General features: G+C 43.3%; 1 protein-coding gene across 5 annotated transcripts in view; it reads left to right on the top strand.

Moving 5' to 3' along the window:
• The first annotated feature begins 330 nt into the window (after positions 1–330).
• The window catches only part of UBAP2 (ubiquitin associated protein 2), a 1803012-nt gene continuing 1790673 nt past the window's right edge, over positions 331–12669 (top strand). For 2 of the 5 annotated variants that reach the window (XM_078674717.1, XM_078674721.1), the window contains exon 1: positions 675–751. The gene's annotated coding sequence lies outside the window, so the exon portion shown is untranslated. Of the gene's footprint in view, positions 468–594; positions 773–12669 lie in introns of those variants that run through there. The other 3 variants (XM_078674719.1, XM_078674718.1, XM_078674720.1) reach the window with 3 other exon arrangements.

The following is a 12669-nucleotide window of genomic DNA, read 5'->3' on the forward strand; positions in this document are numbered from 1 at the left end:
ACGATTGTCACTTTTGCCTCATGTAATGTAACGTTTGCTTTTGTAATTTGTTCACTTGTAATGTTCTCATGTATCAGTTATGTTCCTATTGTGAAGCGCTCTGACACCTTCGGGTAAAGTCCGCGCTATATAAAAAGGCATAAATAAATAAATGATTGAGTAAGGCTGGGAGGTCTGCGCACCGAGCGCGGTGGTCTCAAGCACGTGTGGCAGGGGTGGGGGTCTGAGAGGCCTCCTTTGGTCCGTGCTGCGGCGTTCCCTGGAGCACGTGCGGCTCTCGGACAGGGCTAGGGCTGGCGGCCCCCCTCTGCGCGCCGGTCTCTGGTGACAGACAGGAGCAGGAGCTGAGAGAGCCCTGACAGCAGCAGCAGCGTCTCGGCAGTGCATTCCGGGCACTTGACTGGCAGCGCCTGGGACTACGTCATAACAGCGCGCCCGTCTCCCGGACACGGTTCCTCGCCGTTTAGGTGTGTTATATGCTTTTTTTGTTTCTTTAATGCCGGGGCAGAAAGGGCCCGGTGAGAGGGAAGGGCGGGCGTGACGGAGGCAGGAGAAGAGCCGCTTCGTTCCTTTCATGTTATTTGAGACGGCTTTCGCGAAAGCCCTAGGCCGCGGCGCCCAGCTCGGTGACGTCAGCGGCTGTTAAGATGTCCGCGCGGCCGGGCCGGGGTCACGTGACAGGCTCCGCTGCTTTGTGAGCACATTGGCAGGTAAAGGAGCGGCGGCGGCGGCAGCGGAGCGAGCGGCGCCGGTAACCAGGGCACCGGGGCGGGTGGGTGCTGTCCGTGATTCTGAACGCTGAGGGGCATTGGGGCCGTATACTGGAATGGAGCACCGGGGGCAGGAAGATCTCAGAGGGGAAAGCGGGCGGGCACTGGTATTCCCTGGGAGGGGACTCTGGTTTGGGTGCTGTGGGAGAAGGCTGTCAGAGGGACTCACGAAGAGGGTAAACCTAGCGAGCGGGGGCAGACAGTGAGGCCTTCTGGGGGTTGTGGTAAACACAGACGTGCCCTGGGAGGGTGGGGGGTTGTGGGACAGAGGTAGTGGGAGGGTGAATTTTAGGCTCTGGGAAGTGGCACGCAAAGGAGGACAGACGGCGAACCCCGAGAGTCTGTCAGGGAGTAGACCTAATGGGACCCCGAAGGGAGAGGCGGCGTGTACGCCCCGGGGAAGGCAGGCATAGGAGCCTTGTAGACACGCCGTAGTGTGTGTGGGGGGACCATAGAGGCCTCGAAAGTGAGAGGAATACTGTAGACTCTCAGAGGAGGTGTGCACAGAAAGCCAGACGACGAAGATGAGCGGCTTGTTATAGTGCCTAGAGGCGCTAGGAAGGGGCGAGAGGTTGTGGGAGACCCTAGAGGGGACAGATACATTCATATCGAAATATGGATAGAGATAGTGGACCGTGCTTGCAAAGATTTGTGGATGGTGCCCATGTTTACGAATTGCAAGGGGTTAAGGCAATGCAAAGAACTGGGGATTGCAATATAGAGTCACTGGAAGCTGTGGGTTGATAATTCATGCTCCGAGAAGTTGGGGTGTCAAATATAAGACTAACTAGACTTTGAGTGGAGAAGTGGCCATATCAGTTTTGTGTGCGCTCACTGGTATGAGTCGTGGTATATAGTGTGTATGGGACTGAACTTGCATCCCTAATTGTGGGGAACCGAGCAGGTAGTGTGGGTGACTATGGACTGCCTTACAGTTGTGCAAGGAACGCTTTTCGGAGGAGTGTTGAATTTAAAGAATGGAAGATTACCCATTTTTTTCTGAACCGGCAGGCAGGTGTACACTACGAGGAGATGTGCGTGTTGTGGAGAGGAGGCGGATGGGTAAATAGTTGAGGGTTTAGAAGCCTCTCGTTCAGAGCGAGTAGGGCAGGAAGAGCCGTTTTAAATAAAATATATAAAAAAGCTCCTACGCTTAGAAAGTTAGTAGTTCTGCTATGGATCAGGTGTTGGACTCGTTGTTTGGTAGAATTTGAAAGTTTCTTTGGAGATGGTGGGAAGTATGTTGTTGTGGGGGATTAGAAATGAATTATGCAATTTCTAAGTTTTATTTTATTTGGTTAAAGGGAGAGTTGGGTTGCATCGTGAAGCCGGTGTGATTATTAGTACGATCACATATTCCTACTGTTGCTTGGGAAACGAAGCGGACTTGCATATTTCAGCAATGTTCATGAAGTTGAGGTGACTTGAGTGTTTTTCTAGTTGTACTACGAGTCTTGGCTACTGACTATATTGTAGCTTTATCAATGAGAGGAAAGACTGTCCCTTGTACTAGTACCGTCAGGGGCTGAATACTGCGCGATAATGCCGAAATGCTCCTATGTTTTGTAACGTTCTTAACTTTTCTCTGTTAATCTCGTCACTCTCCTTTTTGAGTAGGTGTTGACGGTGTTTTTTTGAGTATTTTTTTTGATGAGGTAAAAAATAATTGTCTTATTTGCATGTATTTTGTTTCTAATTATAGCCATATTGGATGTTTCTGGAATTAAGATGGATTTTAATAATAGTCGGCAAGCGCAATTGATATTTTCGGACATGTAGAAATTGTGTTTTTCTATCGTAAGTATGACTTCCGTGTATCAGCACAATTCCCATCTCAAACGCATTGTCAATGGGGCTCTTAAGATTGACAAGCCCGACAAATGTTTTTTGGGGTTTGGCGTGAAAGCAGCTGCTCCTCAGAAAACGAGTGAGCCCTATTGATGCCTTGGGTAGTTGTGTTGGGAGGAGCCTTACTACCTCGTGCTGCTTAGATGACAAATTCACGATTTATTTTGGACTGGCAGCAATCGGGAATTTATTTCTGTAACCTCTGCATAGTGGAGTTGTTCTCATTAGTCATAAAGACGTGCAACCACAACTCCCAGTTTTTTTTTTTACTCTTCTGTTTTTGAAACCGACACGTGTTCCACTAGTTATTTTGATCAGTTCAGTTACCACCTTTCAGTACAAACTCAACAGTTTACATAGTGTGCGACCATAGCAGTAGAGATGAGAAGTAGCCAGCTTTAGTGGTCTCTGAATGGGTCACTCACCTCTTAACAATGACTAATTGTAAGGACCTCACGCAATTATATTTTTTCTGCTTTTGGGACTCATCTTCGGTCGATAAAATGTTTGTAATTGTATTGTCACTGAAGGTGTGAAATGATAGGGTAACCAGGATGGAATCATAGTAGTATTCTTTGTTGTATATCATTTGCAGCTATTTATATAAGATGTCAAACTGTGTTGCTTAATTTTATATCAAGAGTGTGAAGCCAAAATAATTTCGTTTTTGCAAAGCAAGTGGAAGCCTACATGCCAGTGTAATGAATTTAGGCATAATCTGTTTTATTTATAACTATAACGTGCTATTGGATAATTTTAGCTCCACAAAAGTAGCTTACCTTATTTTGGTGGTTTTCGCAGCTTGTGAAATATCCTTAAAGATAATGTGCCCTCGCAAAATAGAACACAAATGATGTACTCATTTCTTTAGTTCATTATGCTTGTATACTGTAGGTTGATATCCCTTCAGCCTATTCCGATTGGATGGGACTGTCTACTTTGCAGTTTTGCGGACCACCTTAGCCACTCCTTCACTCGCACATTCCCACAATGGGCTAGTGCTTGATCTCAGACTGTAGAGATAGAAATAAACACATTTTTTTGTCCTCATTTGTAATTAGCCAATATAAATTGGAGATGCAAAAAAGGGGAGAGAGCAACAAGAAAATAAGGTTTTAAACTTCAGTTTTGGTTGCGCCAATATGTGAGGGAATCCGGTTGCTCCTTTTGCGGAGGGTAAGTACTAGACATCTCGGACCCTCAATTGGTCCAACCTTATACCCCTTTCTTATCTCCCTCCTTCTGATTCTCTTTCTCCATTATGACAGGACATACGGAAAATCCGCTCCAGGGCGGTCAGTCCAAACCATTTTGGACTTTCCTGGCCTGTATAGCTACCACATAATCATAGGACTAAATTAACGTCTATAAACATTGTTGGAGAAAGAGTCATCCTTAACTGAAAAGAAAGCTACCACAAAGATAAATTAAAAACAATACTTTAGGCATTTTTTTTTATTTTTACATTTGCCTACTTCTACACCAATCATCCCAAACATTCCAGAATTTTGTTTTTTTGTAATGCGTATTGCCCTATCCGGTTTTGCAATCCTATGTGTCGTCATGAGCCATTCACACTCCACGGGGTGGGGGCGGGGCAGGCAGAATCCACTTAATGCACAGCTCCCTACGCGCCAATAAAATTAACAAAAACATAAGAATTTTATGGTGTTTAGATACTTTAGTTGTTATATCCTCATCTGGAGTTGCATCTAAAATGGCCTGTGGAACACTCACCTTGACTTCATACCCATTAATGCTGGAAATCGTCTCACCTACTTTTCCCCAAAAGGTTTGGATGGAAGGACACCGCCAAAACATATGTGCTTCGTCTGCATCAGCTTCCCCACACTTAAGGCACTTCGCTCCTTTGGAACCGATTTTGAATAACCTTTGCGGGGTCCAATACGCTTTATGGATAGTAAATCTTCTTTTTTTTTTTTTTTTTTTTTTTTTCTTTTTAGAAGTGCAGACTTAACACTTTGCTATAAAAAAGACAGACCCTTGCCATAAAGTTTCAAGGTCGTAGCTCAGCAGCTCCTTCCTCCAAATTGATTCAAACCACGGCTGAGTACTCATGGGGTTGAACTAGCATCCAATACCATTCAGCTATTTCTTTCCACCCCAAAGAAATGGGAACAAGTTTACGTTCAAAAAGTTCATTGCCGTTTCCGCCTCGTCCCAGCTTGATAATTGATAGAAATTAAATTTAGAGACAGCCCCCTCTGTAATGTCCTGTAACTTTAGCCATGAAATTGGCTCTGACCCCTCTAGCAATTTACCCCATCTCTCGATTCCCTTTGCTTGGATTGGAACCGCAAGAAAGTCTAATAAGCATACTGGTGTTCCGGGTGAGTTCCATATTGGGGCATAAGTGCTATAATAGGGGATTCGTACTATCACTCTTATTTGATACCAAACTCTACAAGCTGCCAGTAGGATTTTTAATTTCACTTTTTTGAAGAATGTCGGGTCTCCAAATTTAAAAAGAAAAAACCTAGATTGGAGCTGGAAACCTGAGGTGAATGCCCGGAATAATGGTGTGAAAGAAGATGTATTGCCCAATATCTGCCTGAAGATTTTTAAGTGAAACGCCCTGTGGTATTGCAGGAGATCTGGACTAGTAATCCCTCAGTTTTCCTTTTTTGCCCTGAGCTTTCGCTAAGCTATTCGGGGCCTTTTTTTGGCCCAGATAAAACTAGTGAAAAGACCTTGTGCCTTGATAATCCAGTCCTTCTTAAACTCCAATGGAATTGAATTAAATAAAAACCTATATGTTGGCAGGATTACCATTTTCAACAGGTTCGACTTTTTTAAAAAGGATAAAGGTAGTGAATCCTATTTCTGCAGTTGTGCCCTGACTTTAGATGTTACTTTATCAAAGTTTACCTTCAGTAATAATTCGAGTTACTGAACTACCTCTATCCCCAAGTACCTAATACTAAGTCGAATCTGATCACAGCTATAGTACGTATTCTATTGCATAACCTCTGTTTTGTCTGGGTTAACTGCATATCCCGATACCTCCCCAAAACTTTTTAAAGTGTCCCATATGGCTGCTATTGAGTCTTGAAGGTGGCCTGTACAAGTCATTAGGGCATCCGCATGAAAGGCATATTTTCTTCACCCATCCATTACACGAAAATGGAATAATATCCTTGCACTCCCTTAGTTTAATGGCAAGCGGCTCTATATACAAGTTGAAAAGTAATGGTGAGAGGGGGCACCAGAAATAAACAATTTGGTGATTTCCCGAAGCCAACCCTTCTCCTACATTTCTTCTCTTGATGGAGCACAGGGCAAGCAATTTTCTTCTCTACACTTTATTAAAGTTGAAGACCATGGGCCTGATTTCAATCATAGGGCTTAGTCTGTATTTATCACTCCGATAAAATGAGAGCCCATGTTTCGGAATTTATCAAGTACAATAAATAAAAATTTCTGACTAACCACACCAAAATCCACATGTCCTGTAAATTACCGCACCTTTTTTCCCCTGTAAAAGTCTAGCTGACTTGACCTGTTGACATTTGACAGGGAATGCAAACTCCATCACAACTTGAAGTTACTTGGTGCAATGAATATTGCTCATCTTGTAATTCCTTTGTGCACAGGTTGGAATTCCATAATCTACTAGTTTGGATTTTCATTCACAGTTTGGTTGGAAGTAACTAGCTTGTTCAGTTCCGAGTTTAACACAGGTTCTTATAGGTTAATGTTGACAATAGAATTTGTCTGATCCAGCCAGAGATGTTTCTAGTGTACTTGAGGACTTCACTGTTTATGCTTATTTGCTGGGTGTGTGCATCACCCAGTCTGTGTAGACACTTACCATGCTGGCGTTGTTACCAAAATACAATTTTTAGTAAGATTTTAATATATTAATTTTGCAATCATCAAAATGCACAAGCAATTTGACATTAGAACTGCAATCATTACCATCTTTACAACACAATGTTAATTAACTGTCTTATCCACAAAGTTATGTAGAGAAATTATAATAGTAATAATAGCAGTATTAAAGGGAGCAACTTATTTTTCGTAGTGTATGTTTATGAAATGTCATCCGGATGTGTCTTTGTATGGCAAAAGCTAAGTGGAGTTCATTTGGCTTTGCTTGCCAGTGTGCAAGGCTTTCGTGCTCTGTTTAGCACTTAAGGGTGACAAGGTCTGTTCTGTTGGTGTAAAGGAAATTATTAGTGTAGCATGGCATGTGTTGTGTCTAGTCAAATGTCTGGGTGCACAACTCCTAATTGATATTCTTAAAATACTATTTTCTTTGCTGTGTCTGCTATACACACACTCATAAGATGGTTACATGCAGTAGGGCTAATCACAGCCAATAGTCTATCACGAGTGTGCTTTAAGAGTGCTCTTATGACACAAAGTGACACCTGATTTCGTTCTTTGTTAATCTTTGCTGTATGTCTACAAAATAAATTGAAATAGGGACAGCTCTTCGTCAGGAATGTGGAATTTCCCATCACCAGGCACCCAGGACATATTGTTTAGGAGGGCAATTGTCACTTTTATTTATGTCGTCCCTTTAAAGGTAGTTTCAAATCCCTGCAGAACAAAACCTTTGGTGCCACAGTATGGTTGAGGAAAATAATTATCTGCTGGCATGATAAAGCATCCTTCTGCCTGAAAATGTTTATATGGTTCATTAACACAAGTCTTTACAGTTGAGTTGAAGCTGGAGGAGGGAAAATGTGAATGTCACTGTTATATACCAACTCGGTGTGACGGTTACTGTGTGATCTCTCGCGTCTACATTGTAATGTTATGCATTACCAAAATATTAGAAAGAACAATTGAGTTGAGCACCATAAGAAACAATTTGTGGCTATTATAGTTCTCTGAATGGCTTCCGCTTGAATGCATTCATTAAGATGGAAGCAAGACTGACAGTTGTCATTGACATAAAATGTAGCCAGATAATATTTGGATTTTGAAATAAAAGTGATAATTACAGCCATATTTACTAAACTATCATGCAATTATGGTCAACTTTAAATACCAGCTCTCTTAATACATCATCCAATGTTTTAACGTGGACCAGTGTTTATTAGTGTAGTAGTAATTGAGAATCTTTGTTAAACTGTTAAAGACAAAGTTATGGGTAGCTTGTGACTTTTCTCACATAGTGCATGCACCCGTTCAAATCTATGACCTTGCATTGGTGCAGTACTATAACTTTTAGGAATCCATAAGAGTTGCCTAGTCAACTTGTGTGAATTTCTTTTACACAAGAGTAAATAAATAATACATATTTGCAAATGCGAAAATCTGCAAATAAAGTGTAAATTTACTTGTTTTTTTTTCTTCCGAGAGGAAAACGCGTTTCCCAGTGGATAAACTACACCCATACCTTTTTAAAGGGAGGGGTCCCGATCTGCCCTTGAAAAAGTGTTGACCCTTTTCTTGTCAGGATTACATTTCTAACTTTTATCATGATATAAATGGGTCTTAAACATGTAATTTATTGGGCATACATTCTGGATCTACCACTTTTGCTCTGCTTCCAGACCCCTTAAGCAAATCTCCATGAATCTCTTCGGGGGCGAAACCAACTCTTACTCATGAAAGCTAAGCTTGCAGACCAAAATAGGTTTTGAGAATCCGACCCATAATACTGACTATACAAGATCTTGTAGATATGTTTAGTTGTACACATAGAACAGTCATTGTTCACTCACTTACCATTTACTTACAAATATGTCAAACAAGGGGAATAAGGCACAGTGAAATAGACTGTTTTGGCCAAGAATAAAGTAATGTGATCAAGTGGAGACGGTCTAATGGTGAATTGGCTCCTAGATCTTCAGTCGGTAAAGTATGCACTAGAATGCAGTTAAAATTTTGGATTAATTATAGTAATTTAATAGAGTGAATGCTTTAAAGTAAAATTGGCTGAGCAATTCACAAGATGCTTCCTTGGAAACTAAAGTAAGAAAAAGAGGGGTAGTTTAATTAGGAAAAATGGTACATCTTGATCCTTGCTTTAATCAGTACTCATACAAGCAATAACAGCTTTGTTTTATTTAGAAGCATACTGTGATAAAGCAGGTTTAACCATGCGCAGCCTGTTAATAAGTAGAGCCTGTGATTGAACAATATGACCTAATTAGAACCCCTGCCTGAACGTTCAATTTAAACTGAAATGTGGCCTAATTCCGAAACTTGCTAGAATGAAAACCCTGCCATAATGATTAGTGTTATCAGGACCCTGATATGATGAGAACACTGCCCATCAAATGGTACAAGTAGATTTCTGAAGCTTCCTGTTCATTGACACAGTTGATACAATCTCATACCCTTGTTCTTCACCTGTTGAGTTGTGAGCAGTCACAGATGCTTAAGAGTGGGAGCTACTTGCTGCAGGAGCAGTAAGTGTGCAGCAACCACAATGTGTTTCCTGGACCGTTAAGTGAGAATTCGCAAGGTGGGGGTGGTGGGGGTGTAAGAGGTTGCAGCAAAGATACATGGTGTAGGTGTTAAGGTCTCACAGGGTCCTCACGTTTCTTGAAGACATGAGCAGTAGTGCAGAATCAGATTTATGGGAATAGTTGGGCTCTCACCACTTGAAGGAATGCTTAGAATCAAATGCAGTTTATAGACTCGGTCTGCAGTCATGCACCACACGCAGAAGCACTTGGGCTGTAAATGCAGGGTGAAAAAAAGCTGGTGGATATGTCAATAGAACATGTAATCCATGCATACTAATATTATAAAGAGAGAGCCCAAACCTTTGAGGCGGGTAATCTCAGTAACCACAGCACCAATCACAACACCCAATACAGCATTGGAAAGGGCAGTTGCAGCAGAAGGATATAGGCTATGCAGATGGCCACCATATACATTTAAAAGGTAAAAGAACCGTGCCAGCAAAGTAGTCCCTTGTGGGCATGTCTGTGTTCTGCTGTGGGCGTGTGCTGGGGGCTTGAGAAACGCTGGGGGCGTGTGGTACGTTCTGCCCTTCATGCCATGTGAGTCGTAATTGCGCCGCATCAAGGAGCACGCTGTGGTGTGACACGCTGGGGCCGTGACAAACGCTGTGGGCGTGTGCCCGTGCTGTGGGCGTGTGTCCGCCCTTCCATGTGAAGTGCCAATTACACCGCATCAAGGTGCACGCTGGGGGCGTGACAAAACGCTGGGGGCGTGTGCTACGTTCCGCACTTCATGCCATCTGGGTCGTACATTAATCAGATAGTCTGGTGTGGCCGTGTGCTGGGGGCGTCACAAAGGCGTTCACCTCGAAGCGTGGTAAGTAACCATTCGCAAGACTCCCTTGGGGGCTGCCCGTTGTCTCACACATACTGGGGGTGCCGAATGCAGTGTGTGGCTTGGCCTGGGTGCGTCTAAAAAGCACTCTGGGCCGAAGAGCGTCGGTATGGGTCATAAAAAAAAAAAGAACGGGAAACTATCATTCAAGACTCACACAATTCTAATTGTTAGACAGTCGCCGCTGGCCCTCAAGCGGGGGCACACGCGACTGAGCGTGTCTGCGGGAACAATTACTGCAGCCTCTCATGCGCGCTGTTACTGAACTATCACATTAAACCAAATTACACGCGCCTGCTAACATCAGCCAGGGCTGTAGCCGGGCTCGGGCAGCGGCCTGCTAATATGAACCAGGGCTGCAGCTGGGCCTCAAGCGGGGGGACACCCGCCTGATAACCTCAACCAAGGCTGCAGCTGGGCCTCAAGCGGGGGAACACGCGAATGACCGTATCTGAATACACACATTACACACATTCTATTTCAGACCCGGACAACGTCGGGACGGGCTGCTAGTTTACCCTAAAAAGGCAAAAATTCCTTTGCAAGTTCCTGTGATGTTTAGTATTAAAGGTTTACCAGAATAAACAGCCACCGATTTTGGGCAATTGTCCGGGTATAGCCCACTTTTTTCGTTCCTTTCCTGGAAATGTCTGCTAGGGTAGGAAATGGGGAGTGCTTGAAACATTGTGACTAGAGGGACCTCTCCTGTAGCAGCATATGGGCAGCCATGCATGACTAAGCCACAGAAAATGAACACAACTTTGCAACGGATCTGCTCCATACAGAAGAGATTTAAAATACATTCCTACTTGAAACGACGGGGGACCCATGTGGCGGTCCTGCAAGAGATCCCACTACGCCTGAAACTGAAAGACTGCAGTGCAGATGGAGGGGCTGTTTGTTAGCTACTGGGTTCTCATCTTATGCAAGAGGAGCTTTAATATGGATACACCTGGGCGGATCCTTTGCATCTGCTGATGTTGTTATGGATAGGGATGGATATTATGTAATTTCAAGGCCAAACTAGTTGGGATCGAAGTTGTACTAAGTAGTCTTAATACCCCCAGTATAGATCAGGTGCCCTTTTTCTCTGGTCTTTCCTCAGAACTACCTCTGTGGCCCTATATCCCAGTGTAGGAGGGAACTGTAACTGATGTTTGATGTAGTGGGTGTTGGACTGCTCCCATTCCCCACTAACTGACACATTGGGGTGAGAGCTGTCTTGTGGTTACTTCAGAGGATGATGGCAAATTGCAGAGTTGTAGACCAGTGGAGGCAAGGCCATTAGACTAGGGAATACTAGGTTCATGATATAAGACTTGACTAAATAGTGTGTTCGAAAGCAGTCATCCATCCATGTTTTTGGATTACTTCAGTAAGACCGTAACCAGGCAGACCATAACCTGCTTCTAGTACGTATAAGAAAGGGTGGGGAGCTCTTAGCTATCTACAGTTGGAGATTGCAGAGAACTGTGATAGGGCATTCAGAGATTGCCCAAAAGAAACAGTATGTCACTAATCGAGATAGAGGACACCACTTTCAATGCGCTAATCAAGTGGAAGATTTTTAGGTCCTCGCCATGTGTCATAGCATAAAGGAGATAATGCAAGTGTTAAAGGGACTAGTTAAGAAACAGACCTCAATGGACTCGACCTTGCCCAAACTGGAGTTGAGGTATCAAATAACCCCTCCCTAAACACAGATTGCTAAAACTGAAAAATGTGTGACATGGAAAAATTGAGGTGTCTCAGTTATATATTCTATCTATCAATAACCCATAATAAGGAATAGAGGTAAAAGCTACTGGCTCTGTTGATAAAAACTGAACTGAGAAGCACCTCCATTCTCCAAATGAGTAAATTATTAAAACGTCCGCATGAATCACTAGAATCCTTGAATAACCCTGCGAGAGAAGCTGTAAAGGATCTAGCCAAAGAAAAAACCCTGGGGCCTGACCATCAACTATCAAATTGTGAGACCAATCCTATCCAGTGTGCTCTTCCTTTTACAGTTTCCTCTAGTCCACCAAGACCAAATGTGTTTATACCCCACATAAAACACCTCACAAAACAGGAGAAGAAATTTCATATTTCTGGAAGAGCCCTGCTGGTACTTCTTCCATGGAGCTGTAGACTTGTCCGTCGATCTGGAAAAGATGTTCGACACAGTGTGTTGACAGCACTTACTGGGTGTGCTTGGATGTGTAGAAGTTGGGGAGATGAGGGACTGGATTAGGCGGATTGTTATTTTGTACTCTCCTATTTAGTACATAAAGTGGCACCAAACGGGTGCCTGCTCTCCTATGTATGTGTTGGCTTTGAAGCCATTCGTTCAAGTAATGAGAACGGAGGGCCAAATATGAAGCTTTTCCCCCTGCAGATGGTACTCCAACTATTTCTTTATATGCTGGCGATATGTGCCTGTTTTCGAGGGGAGGGACATTTGCATTTCCGATTTCTCCGAAGATGATAGACAAACCTTTGCAAATGCATAACTGTGGTACTAAAACATCATGCATTCTGATAGATGCAGATGAGAGTTCACAGAAGCTGACCATGGGACTGGCATTTTAAGAGCAGCCATGGTCCCTGGTAGGTGTGTATTGAATTTTGTAAATCACTCCTATTATTGTTCATAGGTCAGATGGACTTGGATAAATACAATGGTAATGCTACCCATGTGTCTTTATTTTATTTTTAAATAAGTTACTGGTCATGTTAACCCTTGAGCAGTTATGGGCGATTAACTCTATGCTGATAAATTGGA

The sequence above is a fragment of the Lissotriton helveticus genome, chromosome 2_1 (assembly GCF_964261635.1).
Source record: "Lissotriton helveticus chromosome 2_1, aLisHel1.1, whole genome shotgun sequence".
NCBI classification, from domain to species: Eukaryota; Metazoa; Chordata; class Amphibia; order Caudata; family Salamandridae; genus Lissotriton; species Lissotriton helveticus.